General features: G+C 43.3%; 1 protein-coding gene across 2 annotated transcripts in view; it reads left to right on the top strand.

Moving 5' to 3' along the window:
- Positions 1-15,233, top strand: part of ELFN2 (extracellular leucine rich repeat and fibronectin type III domain containing 2) — a 93,811-nt gene that overhangs the window by 34,240 nt on the left and 44,338 nt on the right. The window lies entirely within an intron of this gene.

Below are 15,233 nucleotides of genomic sequence, written 5' to 3'. Positions count from 1 at the left end.
CTCTCTCTCTCCATTTTTGTCTCTCTTTTTCTCTCTCTCTGTCCTCCTTCCCTTATCTCCCTTCTCTCGGTCTTTCTCTCTCTCCATCCCCCTCTCTCTCCTCCTCTATTCCTCCCTCCTCCTCCTTTTCTCCTTCCCTTCCCCCTCACTTTCTTTCTCTGCTGTGTCATCCCTAGCCTAATTCGTCCTTGGGGATTCCCTCTCTCCTGGGTGCTGTGTCTCGGATAAGAGCAACGTAAAGGAGCTCCGTGTGTTGGAACAGGCGAGCCCAGCCTCATGTCACTGGGCCTGCGATCCCCCACTGTCTGGGCCGATTCATGGAGCCTGGAAAGGGAAGATTAGGAAGTCAAGGCCACACTATGGGGTCATCACAGGCCGTGGGGCTGGAAGGGTCCTTAGAGGAGAGAGCCCTGGTTTAAGAATCAGAAGACCTGGATTCAAATCCTTCCCCTCCTATCTGTTCTGTGTGAGTGACTTTCAGTCTCAGTTTTATCTCTTAAAATCAAAGAGGATTCTTATCCTCGGTGACTTCTAAGGTTCTTTTGGTTCAAAATCTATTATCCTAACAAAAGCTCTCTTTTCCATAGAGATTTTAAGTTTCCTTTGATCCTCGCAATATCAAAATCGGGCAGGTGCTTTTGTTACCGTCATTCTCAGGAAACTGAGGCTGAGAGTGGTTCTGAATTGCTAGGGTCAAATAACTCTTAAACATCAGGAGCACGAATCCATGATTTCCTGATTTGCCCTTTACTCATTTAGACATTTTCCCTTTATGATTACTTAGGAGGAAACGCTTGAACATTAGAATCCTGCTCTAAAAATCTCACTCTCTGGTGGTATGGATGGCCCCCTTAAGCCCCAAATTAAAGGAATTCAGCTCCCCCCTCGCCGAGGTTTGAGAAGCTACCCAAAAGGATTGTGGGAAGTTAGGACCCAGATTGGTCCATCTTTGAGGGTTGCTTTGAGTGTTAGAGGCCTCTCATCCCTTCAGGATTAAGCATCTCAGGTCCTGAGCCAGGATGGATTTGCAGCATGGAGATTAGGAGGGGAGAGCCCTGATTGGTCTGTGGGGAAGACCCCAGAGTTCTTTATTCCAAACCTGGCTGAGATTTCCAGCCCCGACACTCAATGCCACAGAGAGTGAAGGGATATCTTTAGACCTGGGTGTTAGAATTTAGAGGTAAATGGCACTTCAGAGACCATCTATTCCAACCCCTTATTTTTACAGATGAGGAAAGGTGGAGGGACTGAGGATGAGAACTCTAGAGTCAAAGGGATCTCAGTGGCCATCTAGTCCACTTCCTTTTTACAGATGAGGAATTTGAGCTCCAGGAAGGGAAATCGAGGTCACACGAGTAAGCAATGGAGAGGATTTGAACCCAGACCTCTGACTCTAAAGCCATGTGTGCACAAAATTGCAGATACATGCATATTTGTAAACAGGAACTCAAAGGTATTATAGGTGTGTAGCAGGGCAGTCACAGAAGGGTGCACACATAAGCAGGGACACAGGTGTAGACACAGGTAGAAAGTACAACTGTACTTCTACACAGGTATTCGTACACACAAACTTCCCCAAAGTCTTAATAGAGATGCAGGTATAAGCTCTCAGGTATAACAGGTGTTGATGTATACAGGTATGGAAACGTACCATATGGAGATGTTTACGTGTTCACACAACACAAAGGTCTGAATATTTCTATCCACCGTTACTAGGATCACAGATCTAGAGCTGAACGGCACCTCAGGGACTATCTAGTTCCAATCTGATATTTTACAAAAAGGGAAACTGAGTTCAGAGCGGTAAAGCGATTTGCATCGTGGATTGTAATGAATAACAGAATCAGCATTCTAACTTCTCTCTTGCCTCTAAGATTGACATTTGTTCATTCTTTTACAGTTTTTTTTTCAGTGAACAAATATTTAGCATTTATTTTTTCTCCTTTCTGCTTTTCCTCTCCCAGGGGGCAGAGGGGCAGGAAAACAAACCCTTCTAACAAATAATTATCGTTAAACAAATCAACAAAAATTCTCTCATCGGCTGTGTCCAAACACATGTATCTCATTCTGCATCTTGAGAAGCTCATCTCTCTATTGGGATGTGGGTCTCACACTTCCTGATGTGTCCTCTGGGAGAGTGGATGGTTATTACCGCGATCGAAGTTTACAAGGCCTTCCCGATCGTTTTACAATGTTGTTGTCAAAGAAATTGTTCTTCTAGCTCTGCTCACTTCCACCTGCATCAGTTCATATGAGTCTTCCCAGGCTTCTCTGAAGCCATTTGCCCTTTCTTAAAGCACAATCGTCTGCCATTATCTTCCCACACTGACATTTGGTCTGTAGTCTGTCTGTCGTACCGATTGGGTAAACCATTCTCTTCTGGGTTCACTCAATTGTAAAATGATGATAATGCTGTTGTATGGAAAGGATCAGGCAAGGCTCAGAATCAGCTATGGAGAAAGAGACCTATGAGTGCATATGCAATGCGGTCTCTAAATCCCACTCCCTATCACTTTGTCTTGCTTTCTCTTTTTTTTGGAGGGGCTCTTACCCTGCTCCCCTAATACTGAGAGAGACAGCAAGACAGAGTGCTGGGCTCAGTCAGAAAAACCTGAATTCCAATCCTACCTCAAACCCTACTTATGTAATGCAGGCAATGTCACACCTTTTATGTGCCTCAGTTTCCTCATTTGTAATATGGAAGAGTTGGACTTGCTGAGCTCGAAGGTTTCATCTAACTCTTAATTGACAACGTCTCACCTTCCCCAATATCTGTCTGTCCTTCCCTTCTCCTAGTCTTCCTCCTCAGCTGCCTCCATCCATCTCTCTGCTTCCCGGATTCTTGGTACCTCTGCCTCCCTCAGGCTCTTTTGCTTTCTCTGCTCTCCTTGGCACTTTTCTGGATTTCTCTCTCTCACCTCCTTTCTCATCTCCCTCTCTTCTTAGCTCTTGGAGTCTGTTAGCTGATCATAAGACATTTCCTCTCACCAAGAACTTTCCAGACAACTCTCCTAGGAATTAATTAGTAGAAAAATTATTATGATCTCCATTTTGCAGGTGAGGAAATGGAAAGGGACAGTGACATGGCCACAGTCATATAGCTACTTAATATCAGAATTAGGAATGAAATTGAATCTCCTGATTCCAAACCCAGTACGATCTAGTGCTGTCTTTCTGTCTTAATGGGTCCTCTCTCCTCAATTGCTTTCTCTCTGGCTTTATTTGTTTCTGAGTCTTTATTTCTTTCTTCTCTCTGTCTCTGTCTCTCTATCTGCCTGTAGGTTCTTTTTCTGTCTACACTCTTCTCTTTCTCTTTCTATCTCTGTCTTTCTGTCTCTCTCTGTATCTGTGTATCTTCTCTGTGTCTTTGTCTTTGTCTCTCTTCTGTCTCTGTCTCTGTCTCTCTCTCTCTCTCTGTTTGTCTCTGTTCCCCCCTTTGTCTCTCTCTTAAATAAAAAAACTGTGACGTTAGTAGGCACTTACATTTGGGGAATCAGGAAAGGTTTCATGCAGAATATGAATATTTGCCCAGGATTACACAGACCAGGGTCCGAGTTAGGCTCTGATCTGAAGCCCCCTGCAGAGTAGGCTTCCATTGTTCAGCACAAATCTTATATGCTGCTGCTGGAGATTCGAACCCAAGTTTCTTGACACTGACTCATGCTCTTTCTACTGCTTCTAAGGAGAAAAATGCTTCATCCGAAGGAGTCGCTCTCTAATGGTGGCGTTTCAGGCAGGGTTATACAGAGGATGAATGACCAAAAAGACAGCTGTGGCCCTTGGGAAGTTACAAATGAATAGGGGAGATAAGACAGCTCCATTAATTTTGTGCAGTGTGACAGTGGCGATAAAGGAGATCTCTGTGGGAGAGCGGAGCTTCTGCAGTCTCTTCTGTCCCACCCTGGATGCTGCTTTGCTTCGAGGTAGGACCTGTCCTAGAAAGGGGTCACTGCTGGGTGTCTGCTCCCCTTCCCTTCTCTCCAGGAAGGCAGTGCTCCTCTGAGCCCGGGAATGTGACAATTAGGCAGAGGAGGGCTGATTAGATTAGAAATTAAGTGTTTGTGTTTCCTCTTCCCCCCTTTTCCTAAATGAACAGATGGAGAGTCAGGAAGGGAAGCAGCAAGGATCTGAGGTTCCCTGGGTTGGGCAGGAAGAGGAGGGAAGTTCACTTCTCTTGCACATCAAATCTCTTGGGGACAGAAGGATTAGTCTGACTTGAACTTAAGAGGTTGGGGCAGGTGGGCAGGAAAAGGGAAGAGGGTTTGGGGACAAAGGGCATGAGGTCCACTCTCCCTCAGGCCTGTGACCTGGTCTCTTGGTGGGGAGCGCTCCCTGCCAGCTCTCATCCTGAGATATCAGGGAGGGCAGTGTAGTCCAATGGGAAGAGGCAGATTTAGCTTCTAGTTTTGACTCTGTAGCTAACATTCTGTATGGCCTGGCACAAATCACACCTCCTCTTTGGGGTTCAGGATCTAGAAAATGAGGAACTTGACTGGATGGCTTCTGGGGTCCCTTCTAAATCTGGCATTCTAGTTTTTAGCTTCCTTTGTTCCGAGGACTCTCCCACTTTGAAAATTTTGTGTTCTAAGGACTCAGACATTTTCCGTTCTAAAGTCCTTTTCATTGTTGCCATCTCATGCTTGAAGGACCTTCCCAGCTTTGATATTCCCTGTTCTAAATTCTCTCCCAGCTCTGGCATTTTATGTTCAAAGTGTCTTTTAATTCTGACATTCCCTGTTCTAAGGCCCTCCCTAGCGCTGACATTTTTTGTTCTAAGGCCTTGATATTCTTTGTACTAAGATCCCTTCCAATTCTGATCATTTTGTGTTCTATGGTCTCTTCTTGCTCTGGCATTTTATATCCTAAAGTTTCTTCCAATTCTGATATTCCTTGTTCTATGGCCTCTCCCAGCTCTGATATTTCTTGTTCTAAGTTCCCTACCTGATCTGACATCCCCTGTGCTAAGCTCCCTCCCAGCTCTGACATCCCCTGTTCTAAGCTCCCTCCCAGTTCTGACATCCCCTGTTCTAAGCCCTGTCCCAGCCCTGACATCCCCTGTTCTCAGCTCCCTCCCAGCCCTGACATCCCCTGTTCTAAGCTCCCTCCCAGCTCTGACATCCCCTGTTCTAAGATCCTAACTCCCATCCCTCTAACTCCTAAAGCAGTATTCTTTGCTTTCCACCAAGCAGGGGCTCACATGAGGACTAGGGCCATTGCCATCTCTCCCTTCAATCTGAAGGTGATTTTTACTATCACCTGAGTTCCTTGCCCACCTGGGGAGCCCATTCTCATTGTAACCTGCAGATGGATAATTTCCCCTCTCCCGGAGGTAGCATGTTCATGTCCTGGCCTCCTGAATCCTGTTCATTCTGAGCCCTCCCTGTATTCTTGAGTCCCTAGTTTTCTCTGCATCCTCCTCCTGGTCTCCCAACCTTTTACAGACCCAGGTTCCTCTTCTAGCCCCCTTTTCCATGCCCTTTGCTCTATTCTGAACAATTCTCCATCCCTGAACTTTGGGTGAACTGTTCATTCTAATTTCAGGCATGAAGTGAAGCCTGTCTCCCTCCTGGGGAAGTAGAGCAGGAGGGGGAGGAGAGGATCCCAGGAATCTGAAAGTTAAAATAAAGGCAGCTCACTTTCCACTCACCTCTGGATTCTCCCAAACTCTTGAGTTCAACTTGGGGTGTGTTGAAGGATGAATGTACTATAAGCATGGTAGAGCAGAGGATCCTAGATCACACTCATCGATGGACAATTGGGAAGGCCCTCAGAGGCCCCATGTGAAAGGAGGGGAAACTGAACTCCAGAGATTGGGAATGATTTGCTCAGATTCAAATGGATGCTAATCAGAGCCATATTTTGAATCCAAATCCAACTGACTCCAAATTCTGCCCCTCAACCATGCTGCCTCCTTATACTCTTAGATTGCCCTTGAAAAGTCCCTTGAAATCACCATAAAGCAGAAAGCACCCAAAACCCACAAGAACTTATGTTTGGCGGCCCACATCACCATTTATAGAGTCACTAAGACCCTTTGATCTTTTTCATCCATGCCTCTGCCATCCAATTCTTGAGAAATCGATAAATTTGAACCCTAGTGCCAGGCTTTATTTACACTTATCTTTACAAAGTTTAATTCTATTAGACTTGGTTCAACTTCTAGAGCTTCTGAGGCCCATTTTCTAATATGTCACTCCATTTTCCCAGCTTCCTTCCCAGTCTTGTGTTATCCACAGTCTCTAACATTTTACTCCATTTCCCTTCCTCCCAATTTTGTGTTATCTGCAACCTCTAACATTTCTTAACGATGACACCTGAAGCCACCTCAAAATGGAAATGGGCCATCTTGAAAAGCAATGAATTCCTCTTCACTTGACGTCTATAAGCAGAAACTGGAGACCAATCAACAAAGATGCAATTCTTTTCCTTTTGTTTCAATTCAACCTTTATAAACCACGGAACTTAATTTGGAAGAGCATCAGGATCAAGTGGGAGAGGGGAATGAATAGAATGTCAGAGCGAGAAGAGCCTGGGGAGACAAGGTTTGGTCCCTAAAATCCTTTTCAGATCTAAAATTTTTTATCCCATAAATTAGACCAATCAATCTACTCCCCCCAAATTACATACAACAAAAGATAGACTTGAACTAATCTTCTGTGTTACCTTACCCCATCCTGGATCATACCTCATATTATATACAACAAAAGATAGAATTGAGTTAATCTTCTGTAATATCCCCACCCATCCTGGATCATACCAATAACAATAATTGGAAATTCTGAGGGGAGAGAGGTGGTTGGCAGTAGAGTGGAATCTGGGATGGCTTCAGACACGAGATCATTTTGAAGTAGACCTAGAAAAGGAGGCTGCACCTAGACAAGCCAAGAGGAGCTGGGGGATGCATTCTAGACAATAGGAATCACATGAGTAAAGGTCAGGGGCAGAAAGATCTCAGGTGCCAAGAGTTGGAAGAGAAGTTCAAGATTATCTTGTATAATTTCATCTAAAACTCTTTTCTAAAATTTGGACAGTGGGAACTGTCCAAGGTAGAAAGTAGAAGGGCTGGGAAGTAAATCCATACACCCAGCTGGCCAATGATAAAGTCATAGATAGTAATAATAGCAAATAGTAATATTTATAGAATGCCAATTAAGTGTCAGGTCTATGTTCTGAGGCCCAGGGAGGATGACTGGCTCAAAGTCTGATATCTTGTAAGGAGCAGAGGCAGGATTTTTTTTTTTTAACTCTGGTGTCCCAGTTGAGTTCTCTAGCTATTGTTGCATATTGCCTCTCTTCCAGAAAGGGTAGAGCAATGGTCTCTCCATCATCATTACAAGCTGGTCCTCCATGGACTCTTTAATACTTGACCCAGGTAAGAACCCCAGAGGAACAGCCCGTACAAAAGGAGGCCAGCTTATTGCTAGGGTAGTGGGAAGGGAGAGAACATAGAATCATTAACACAAGGGCACAGCTGAATAATAGATCAAAGCGAGGCTGGGATGGAGGTAGGAGAAGGAAGGACCAGAAGGGAGCATCACATTGGATCTGGGAAACTACAAAAGGCTGGTGTACAGTCTTTGGAAGGTCAGACTTTAGGGAAGGGCTCCCTAAGGATCTTCCTGAATTAGGGGAACGGCGGTACAGCAGCCTTCCTCAGCTGGCCAAAGAGTCCAAGGGAAAGTCCCTTTGGGCAAGGGGAAGATGACAGCTTGGACTAGGAAGTAAATAAAGATTTTTCTGGGAATTATGGAAAACGGGATCTGAGTTGGGACCGAATTAGCCTTTAGAGTCTGAGTTAAGGCATTGATTACCCAGGCTAAAGTGAGCAAGTTCTAACCTACTAAGCTTTACTAGGGACAGAGGACCTGGGGTCAAATCCCACTTAGATCTGCCACTTAGAATCTATAGGTCCTTAAGTAGCTTCACTGCACTGGTCCTCAGTTTCCTCATCTTTGAAGTGAGGAGGTTAAAAAAGTCTCTGGGGTCTCCTTCAGCTCCAGATTTAGAAGCTGAATGACTTTTGTATTGTGTTCAGCCTTATATGGAATAAATCTTGATACCTGCCTTTTTAATTCCTCCCTTCCTCCCTCCCTCCCATCCTCCTCCCTCCCTTCCTCCCTCCTTCCCTCCCTTTTCTCCTCCCTCCTCTATCCCTTCCTCCCTCCTTCCCTTCTTCCCTCCCTCCCTCTTTCCCTCTCCTTCTCCATCCCTCCTTTCTTCCCTCCCTCCCTCCTTACCTCCCTTCTTCTCTCCCTCCCTCCCTTTCTTTCTTCTTTCCATTCCCCCCCATTATTTGCTTTCCTTTTTCCTCCCTTCTTCCCCTGTTCCCTATCTCAGTACTCCTGTCATTTGGACACTAGATATATATTTATCTCCTCTGTTTATTCTGAGAGGTGAAGCTCTGAGGTTTACAGCAAGGAGAGCTGGTAGAAAATTTTGGTCCAGGTTATCTAGTCCAATATTCTCGTTTCAGAGATGAGCAACCAGAGACCCAGAGAATGGAAATGTCCAAGGTCACACAGGCAGTGAACAGCAGATCAAGAATTGTGTCACTGAAGTCCTTGGCAGTTTCTGCTGTACTTGTCGTCCATAGTGACCCACTGTTAATCTCCAAGTGGGGGGGGAAAGATTTTACTGCAAGCTCAAGGTCTATAATTCTGAAGATTATAGGGGTTGGTGATTATAAGCTTTTATAAAGAAAGTTCCATGAAGGGCTTGTGGGTCCTGGAGAGTAATGGCTTTCTCCTTCCTGTGGGGGTAGGAGTGGGGCCCTATTTGCCTGTGTTTATCCAGGTGTTTGTGTATGCATATGCCTTGCTTAGACCACTTCCAGCCTTCCCCCTTCCCTTCCAAACAAACAGGTGAGAACCCACACCTCTGTCTTAGTGTTAATGTGAAGTCAGTATTCACGTAGCCTTAGCAACAGAGAGCCGGCCAACTCCAGAAACAGCTCTCCCTGCCTTCTTCCCTTCTCTCTCCTTTCTCTTCTGCCAACATGGACTTGTGGGCAAAAGGCTGGATTTGGAGCCTGGGTTCAGATCTTGGCTCCTTCTAAGTGGGGGAGCTTGAGCTGAGCCTTGAAGGAAGGAAGGAAACAAGAATTGATTAAGCCTCTGATTTATGCCAGGTACTATGCTAAGTGCTTTATAAATATCATTTGACTTATCTTCATAACTCAGGATGGAGGTGCTTTATTATTATCCCTATTTAATTGGTGAGGAAACTGAGACATATGGAGGTTAAGTGACTTGCCTAATTAATAAATGTCAATGGCAGGATTTGAACTTAGGTTTTCTTGACTTCAGACTCAGGTAAGGCAAGAAAGCTTTCCAGATATCAATCAATCAATCAACAAACATTTATTTGTCACCTCTTATGTGGGGAGAGAAAGACCAAAATGGCAGCATCAGTGTCGTCCAGTGGAAGAAAGCTGAATTTGGAGTTGCAAGACTTAAGTTCGAATTTCACCTCTACTATTCACTGCCTGGATAATGGAGGGTAAGTCAGTTCATTTCTCTGGGCCTCAGTCTCTCCATCTGTAAAATAGAGAGATTGGTCTTAGGGGATCTCTTAGGTTCCTTCCATCACAGAATCTATGACTCTGTGAAACCATTACTACCCTTAAGGAGCTTGAGCTCTCTTAGAAGGAACCAAAGTGTGCACATAGAAGGGTATCCAGATATAGGGCTTGGCTATACAAAGGTGGGAGGGAGAGGAATCTCTGTGTAAGGAGAACAAAAATAAGGAGAATTTATCTGGAACTTAAAGTATGGGTGAGAAGGGAATGTGCTCTCAGTCAAGTCTATTCAACCGTTGGCCCCAAAGAGCCCAAGAAGGAGAAGGACCTGCCCAGAATCTTACAGATTCGGGTCTTAAGTTCGTTACTCCTTCAACATCATTGAGAGAGAAAGATAGAAAGAAAAAGCTAACAGAGGAAGCTCTGGGGATTCAAAAGCTCTTGACCACAGGGTTTTTTCACCCTTCCCAGTCTCCTATGGGGATTTAGAAAAGGCTAATGAGAAAAACAACACCTTTTCACATGTGCTCCATAGCTCAGGGGGTCCTGTTTCACAACGATTTCTGTCTCTGAGCTCCCATTGCCTTGTGGTTACCTTGTGGGAGGGGTAAAAAGAGAACGGGTCAAGTTTTTCTCTCTGTCTCTGGTTTGTCACCCCCATTCTGGAGACCCTCAAAGATTTCCAGGGAAACACAAAAGTAAAACTTGTCTATTGTTTCTTTTTTTTTTAATTGTAGCTTTTTGTTTACAAGACATACATATGGGTAATTTTTCAGTATTGACAATTGCAAAACCTTCTGTTCCAACTTCTCTCCTCCTTCCCCCCACCCCCTCCCCTAGATGGCAGGTAGTCCCATACATGTTAAATATGTTAAAGTATAAGTTAAATACAATATATGTATACATATTTTTGTATATTGTTTCTATCTGGAATCTCTCCTCAATGTGACTGGGCATTCAGATGACCCCCCCTCTCCTAAATCTGTTTCCTCATCTGTAAAATGGGAGAGGGGTTGGAAGGGATGGCCTCTATAGCCCCTCTCGGCTCTAAACCCAGGATCTCGTGCATCATCTTAATTTGTCCACTCTCAAGAGGGTAGAGATTGAGTCTTCTCATCCACCAGCTCTGAGAACAAGTTTTAGACAGTTAAGGACTTAATGAATGCATATGGAATAAATGAATGAATGAATGGAGGCTAAAGAAAGCTAGATTTTATATAGCACGTTGAAGTTTGCCAAATGCTTTTACATGTTATCTCATTTGATTCTCACAAAAACCCCGTGGGGTTTGTGCTATGATTATCTCCATTTTACAGACAAAGAAACTGAGGTTGAGAGTGTGCTCAGACTCACCTAATTGGCGAGTCTAAGAGAGGATTTAAATTTGGATCTTTGTGCCTCCAAACCTGAGTTTCTGAGCCCCCTTCCTGGCATGGAGGGCAAGACTCTACTCTGGACACAGGGGATAGAGGTGCCAGCTTCCTTGGGCACCAAGTCCTCCCCAGAAACACCAAGAAACAGTAAAAATAACTGCCAAGCAGGATCAGAAGGTGCTAATTAATATCAGCACAGGGAGGAGAGTCTTTTTTCTCTTCTCTTTTTTTTTCTTTTCTTTTCTTTTCTTTTCTTTCTTTCTTTTTTTTTTTTTTAACAGAAAGGTTTCACAGTAACTGCACACCAACAGGGAGGGAAAGCAACTCTTTAATGTATGCAAATGAATGGCATAAATTGGGGCTTACTTAACTTCACAAATGTTAACAAGCCCATAAAAATAAGTTATTCTTTCTTGGCTGTTCCACGGTTTTTGTTTGTTTAATTTTTTCCTCTTTGAGAAAAGAGATGTGGACTTCAGTTTTCCCTGCAAAATGGGTTTCCCTTTTCCCTTTAGAAGTCTTCAGATTTAAGGTTATTAGGAATGGATGGGGCCTTAGAACAGGGCTAGGGGGTGTCTTTGAAATGATCTGTCCTAAGGACTTTAAACTCACTGTGTCTAAGTCACCATCTCCTTCTCCATCCTAAATAATTCATTCCATTTTTTGGGGGAAGAAATATGTCACCAAATTAAACCTTTGAGAAGCAAAGATTTCAACTACTCAAATGAGTACTGTAAGCTTAAAGCAAGCATGAAATTTGAGATTACCACTCATTTCAGTGATGGGGAAATTGAGGTCTAGAGAGAGGAAAGGATTTAATGGAAAGGTCACATAGCAAGTAAATATCAGAGGCCCAAGTTGAACCCGAGTCACCCCTCTGCTCTGCTCACTAGGTAGGGATGCTTTTTCATCTCTCTCACTGTGTCTTCTGGATAGACATCATCTCCTCCTCCTCCTCCTCCTCTTTCTATTTCTTCTTCTTCTTCATCTGTTTTCTTTTTTCTTCTTTTTTATTTTCTTCTGCATCTGCTTTTTCTTTTTTCTTTCTTTCTTCTTTATCTGCTTCTTTCTTCTTCTTCTTCTTCTTCTTCTTCTTCTTCTTCTTCTTCTTCTTCTTCTTCTTCTTCTGCTGCTGCTGCTGCTGCTGCTGCTGCTGCTGCTGCTGCTGCTTCTACTTCTTTTGCTTCTGCATCTGCTTCTGCTACTACTTCTCCTGCTTCTACTTCTTCTCCCTCTCCCTCCTTCTCCCTCTTTTCTCCTCCTTCTTCTCTTTCTTCCTCCTTCTCCATCTCCTCCTCCTCCTCCTCTTCCATCTCCTTCTTCTCCTCCCCCTTCCTCCCCCTTCTTCCCCTTCTTCCCCTTTCCTTTGGGTCAACTCCCTTCTAGGTAAATAACAACACCCCTTGCTTTTGCAGTCCACAGTTCCTATGGCCAAAGGCCTTTCCCAGGAAGGTCTAAATGTGAATTTTGCCTCAGGCACTTAGTAGCAGTCTGACCTTGGGCAAGTGATTTAAACTCTCTTAGCCTCAGTGTCCTTATCAGTAAAATGAGGATAATAACAATATCTATCTAGGGTCCTTCCCAGCTCTGATATTAAATTCATGAAGTTTTCTTAGGACTAATCAATCAAATAATCACCAAGCATTTATTAAGTGCCTTTTATGTGCCAGACACTGGAGATATCACAAAAAACACACAAAAGAATTCCTGCCTTCAAGGAGCTTTACATAAAATTAGGTATCTTTATACTTTTAAGTACTTTATAAACTTTAAGACTACAGAAAGGGAGCTTTATTTATCATCTGAAAGGTCTGGAGCTCTAGTGGATAGAAGACCATCCTTGGGATCAGGGATAAATCAGATATATTATTTTTAGGTGACTGGGAAGAAGTCTCAAGTTGTATATCCCTCATTCCTCAATTGAATATTCCTTGTGGGCAGGCACTGTCTTAAAGTCAAAGAATCATTCATGTAGAACTGGAAGGGAACTTAGAGGTTGTGGAATCCAATTTTCTCATTTGACAGATGAAGAAACTGGAGCACAAGAGGGAAAATCACTTGCCGAGATCACGTAGAAAATAAGCATCAGAGAAAAGTTCGAACCCAGGCCCTCTGATGTCAGAACTAGGCTCTTTCTCCTTAACCATATTGCTCCCAACTAATTTTTTTAAGGAAGGAGGGAGCTTTCTCTCCCTAATATAGCGCCTGGTACATGGTAAGCGCTTAATAAATGCTATTATTATTAAAAGCTTGTTGTTGGATTAATTATTTGCTTGATTTAACCTCTCAGTGACTCAATCAACAAGGATTTATTAAGAGTTTACTATGTGCTTATAGAATGAGATAATATCTATAAAGCTATCAGCACAGTATCTGGCATATGTAAGCGCTATATAAATGCTTGCTATTATTGTTATTATTAAAAGCTTGTTGTTGGATTAATTGTTGCTTGTTTGACTTAACCTTCCAGCGAGTCAATCAGTAAGCATTTATTAGCCCTTACTGTATGCTTATGAAATGAGATAATATTTATAAAGCTATTAGCATAATGTCTGGCATATGTAAGTGCTATATAAATATTTGCTATGATGATGATGATGATGATGATTCTTAAAAGATTTTTGTTGGATTAATTGTTGCTTGTTTAACTTAACCTCTCAGTGAGTCAATCAATAAGCATTTATTAGGACTAACTGTATACTTATAGGATGAGATAATATTTATAAAGCTATTAGCACACTATCTGGCACAAGTAGTGCTATATAGATGCTTGTCTTTATTATTATGATGATTCTTAAAAGCTTATTCTTGGATTAATTGTTGTTTGCTTTAACTTAACCACTCAGTGAATCAATTAATAAGCATTTATGGGACTTTTTTTTTTCCGGAGGCAATTGGGATTAAGTGACTTGCCCAGGGTCACACAGCTAGGAGGTGTTGAGTGTCTGAGACCAGATTTGAACTCAGGTCCTCCTGACTTCAGGGCTAGTGTTCTATCTGCTTTGCCACTTAGCTGCCCCAATTAATAAGCATTTATTAAGGACTTACTATGTGCTTATAGAATGAGATAATATTTATAAAGCTATTAGTATGGCCAGATACATAGCAAGTGCTATACAAATGTTTGTCATTATTATTATTATCATAATTTGTTGTTGTACTAATTATTTATTGTTTCACTTAACCTCTTAATGAGTCAATCAAAAACATTTATTAGGACCTATTATGTGCTTATGGAATGGGATATTTATAAAGCTATTATCACAGTGCCTGCCATATAATAAGTGCTACATAAATGCTTGTTGCTTGATTGTTGCTTGATTGATTTATCTTCTCAGTCAATCAACCAAGCATTAAGTTCTTACTGCTCCGTGGGCCCCACATTAGGGTCTGGGGATCCAAAAACAACAACAACAAAAAAGGAAAACGATACCTTTTTTCTCCAGAGGTTTCTATTTAATATAAAGATACTCCACCTGGGGATGTTGCTCATGAATTGTCCATTTGCCCCTGAGGGGAGAGTCCATCTGGATGGGCTCTGTTTTGTGCTTTCTTATTCTTTGTCAGTAGGACTGTCTTTCTTACCAAGATGCCATATCCAGGTGCCCAACCCGTGCTCCACCCTGGCTGTCTCTGGCCACCGATTCATGCTGCTGTTACAGGTCTGGACCACAAGAAAATAACATTTCTGCAGCACTTTATATCTGTGATCTCAGCCTTTCCTGGAGGGTTTTCCTAGCTTCAGATCTGATGCTTGATCTAATAGTTTAGCTGCTCCTAGACTGTAAGCTCCAGGAAGGCAGGAGCTATATTTCAACTAAATTGTGTATTTCCTCCATTACAAGGAGACCTTTGACTAATATTTTTTGAATGAATGAATGAATCTTGATAACGGGAATAAGGTTGTTGCCGTAATTACCTTACAGGATAATCTGGAGGTTTTACAGACTATAAAGTGAGACAGGACATGATCAGGATGGAGCTCGTACTCCAGGCCAAGGTGGGGCGGCAGGGAGAGCCAGACTTTCTCCCTCTTTGGCTTGGGAAAGGTGGAGAGACTGGCGCGTGACTGCCCGGCTAATCCCAGGCTTTCTCATTCCTTGCACGGTCCCTATCTCTCCCTGAGAACCCAGCCTTGCCAACGTGCTAATGGGCCTCCTTGGCCTGAGTTCCATGGGCAGGGAAAGTAAGTGGCCAATTAGGCTGGGCAGCTGGAGAGGAGCTGGCCCCCAGTTGCCGGGGCTCAGTGTGTTCCTGGACAGGATAAAAAAGCTGAAAATGAGCCCGATCGCAGCCAGGGACCTCCCCGGGGCCTGTCGGACGTGCCAAGCTCGGGGTGGACA

This window comes from Antechinus flavipes, chromosome 5, assembly GCF_016432865.1.
Source record: "Antechinus flavipes isolate AdamAnt ecotype Samford, QLD, Australia chromosome 5, AdamAnt_v2, whole genome shotgun sequence".
Lineage (NCBI taxonomy): Eukaryota > Metazoa > Chordata > Mammalia > Dasyuromorphia > Dasyuridae > Antechinus > Antechinus flavipes.
This window is presented reverse-complemented; position numbering and strand designations above follow the sequence as displayed.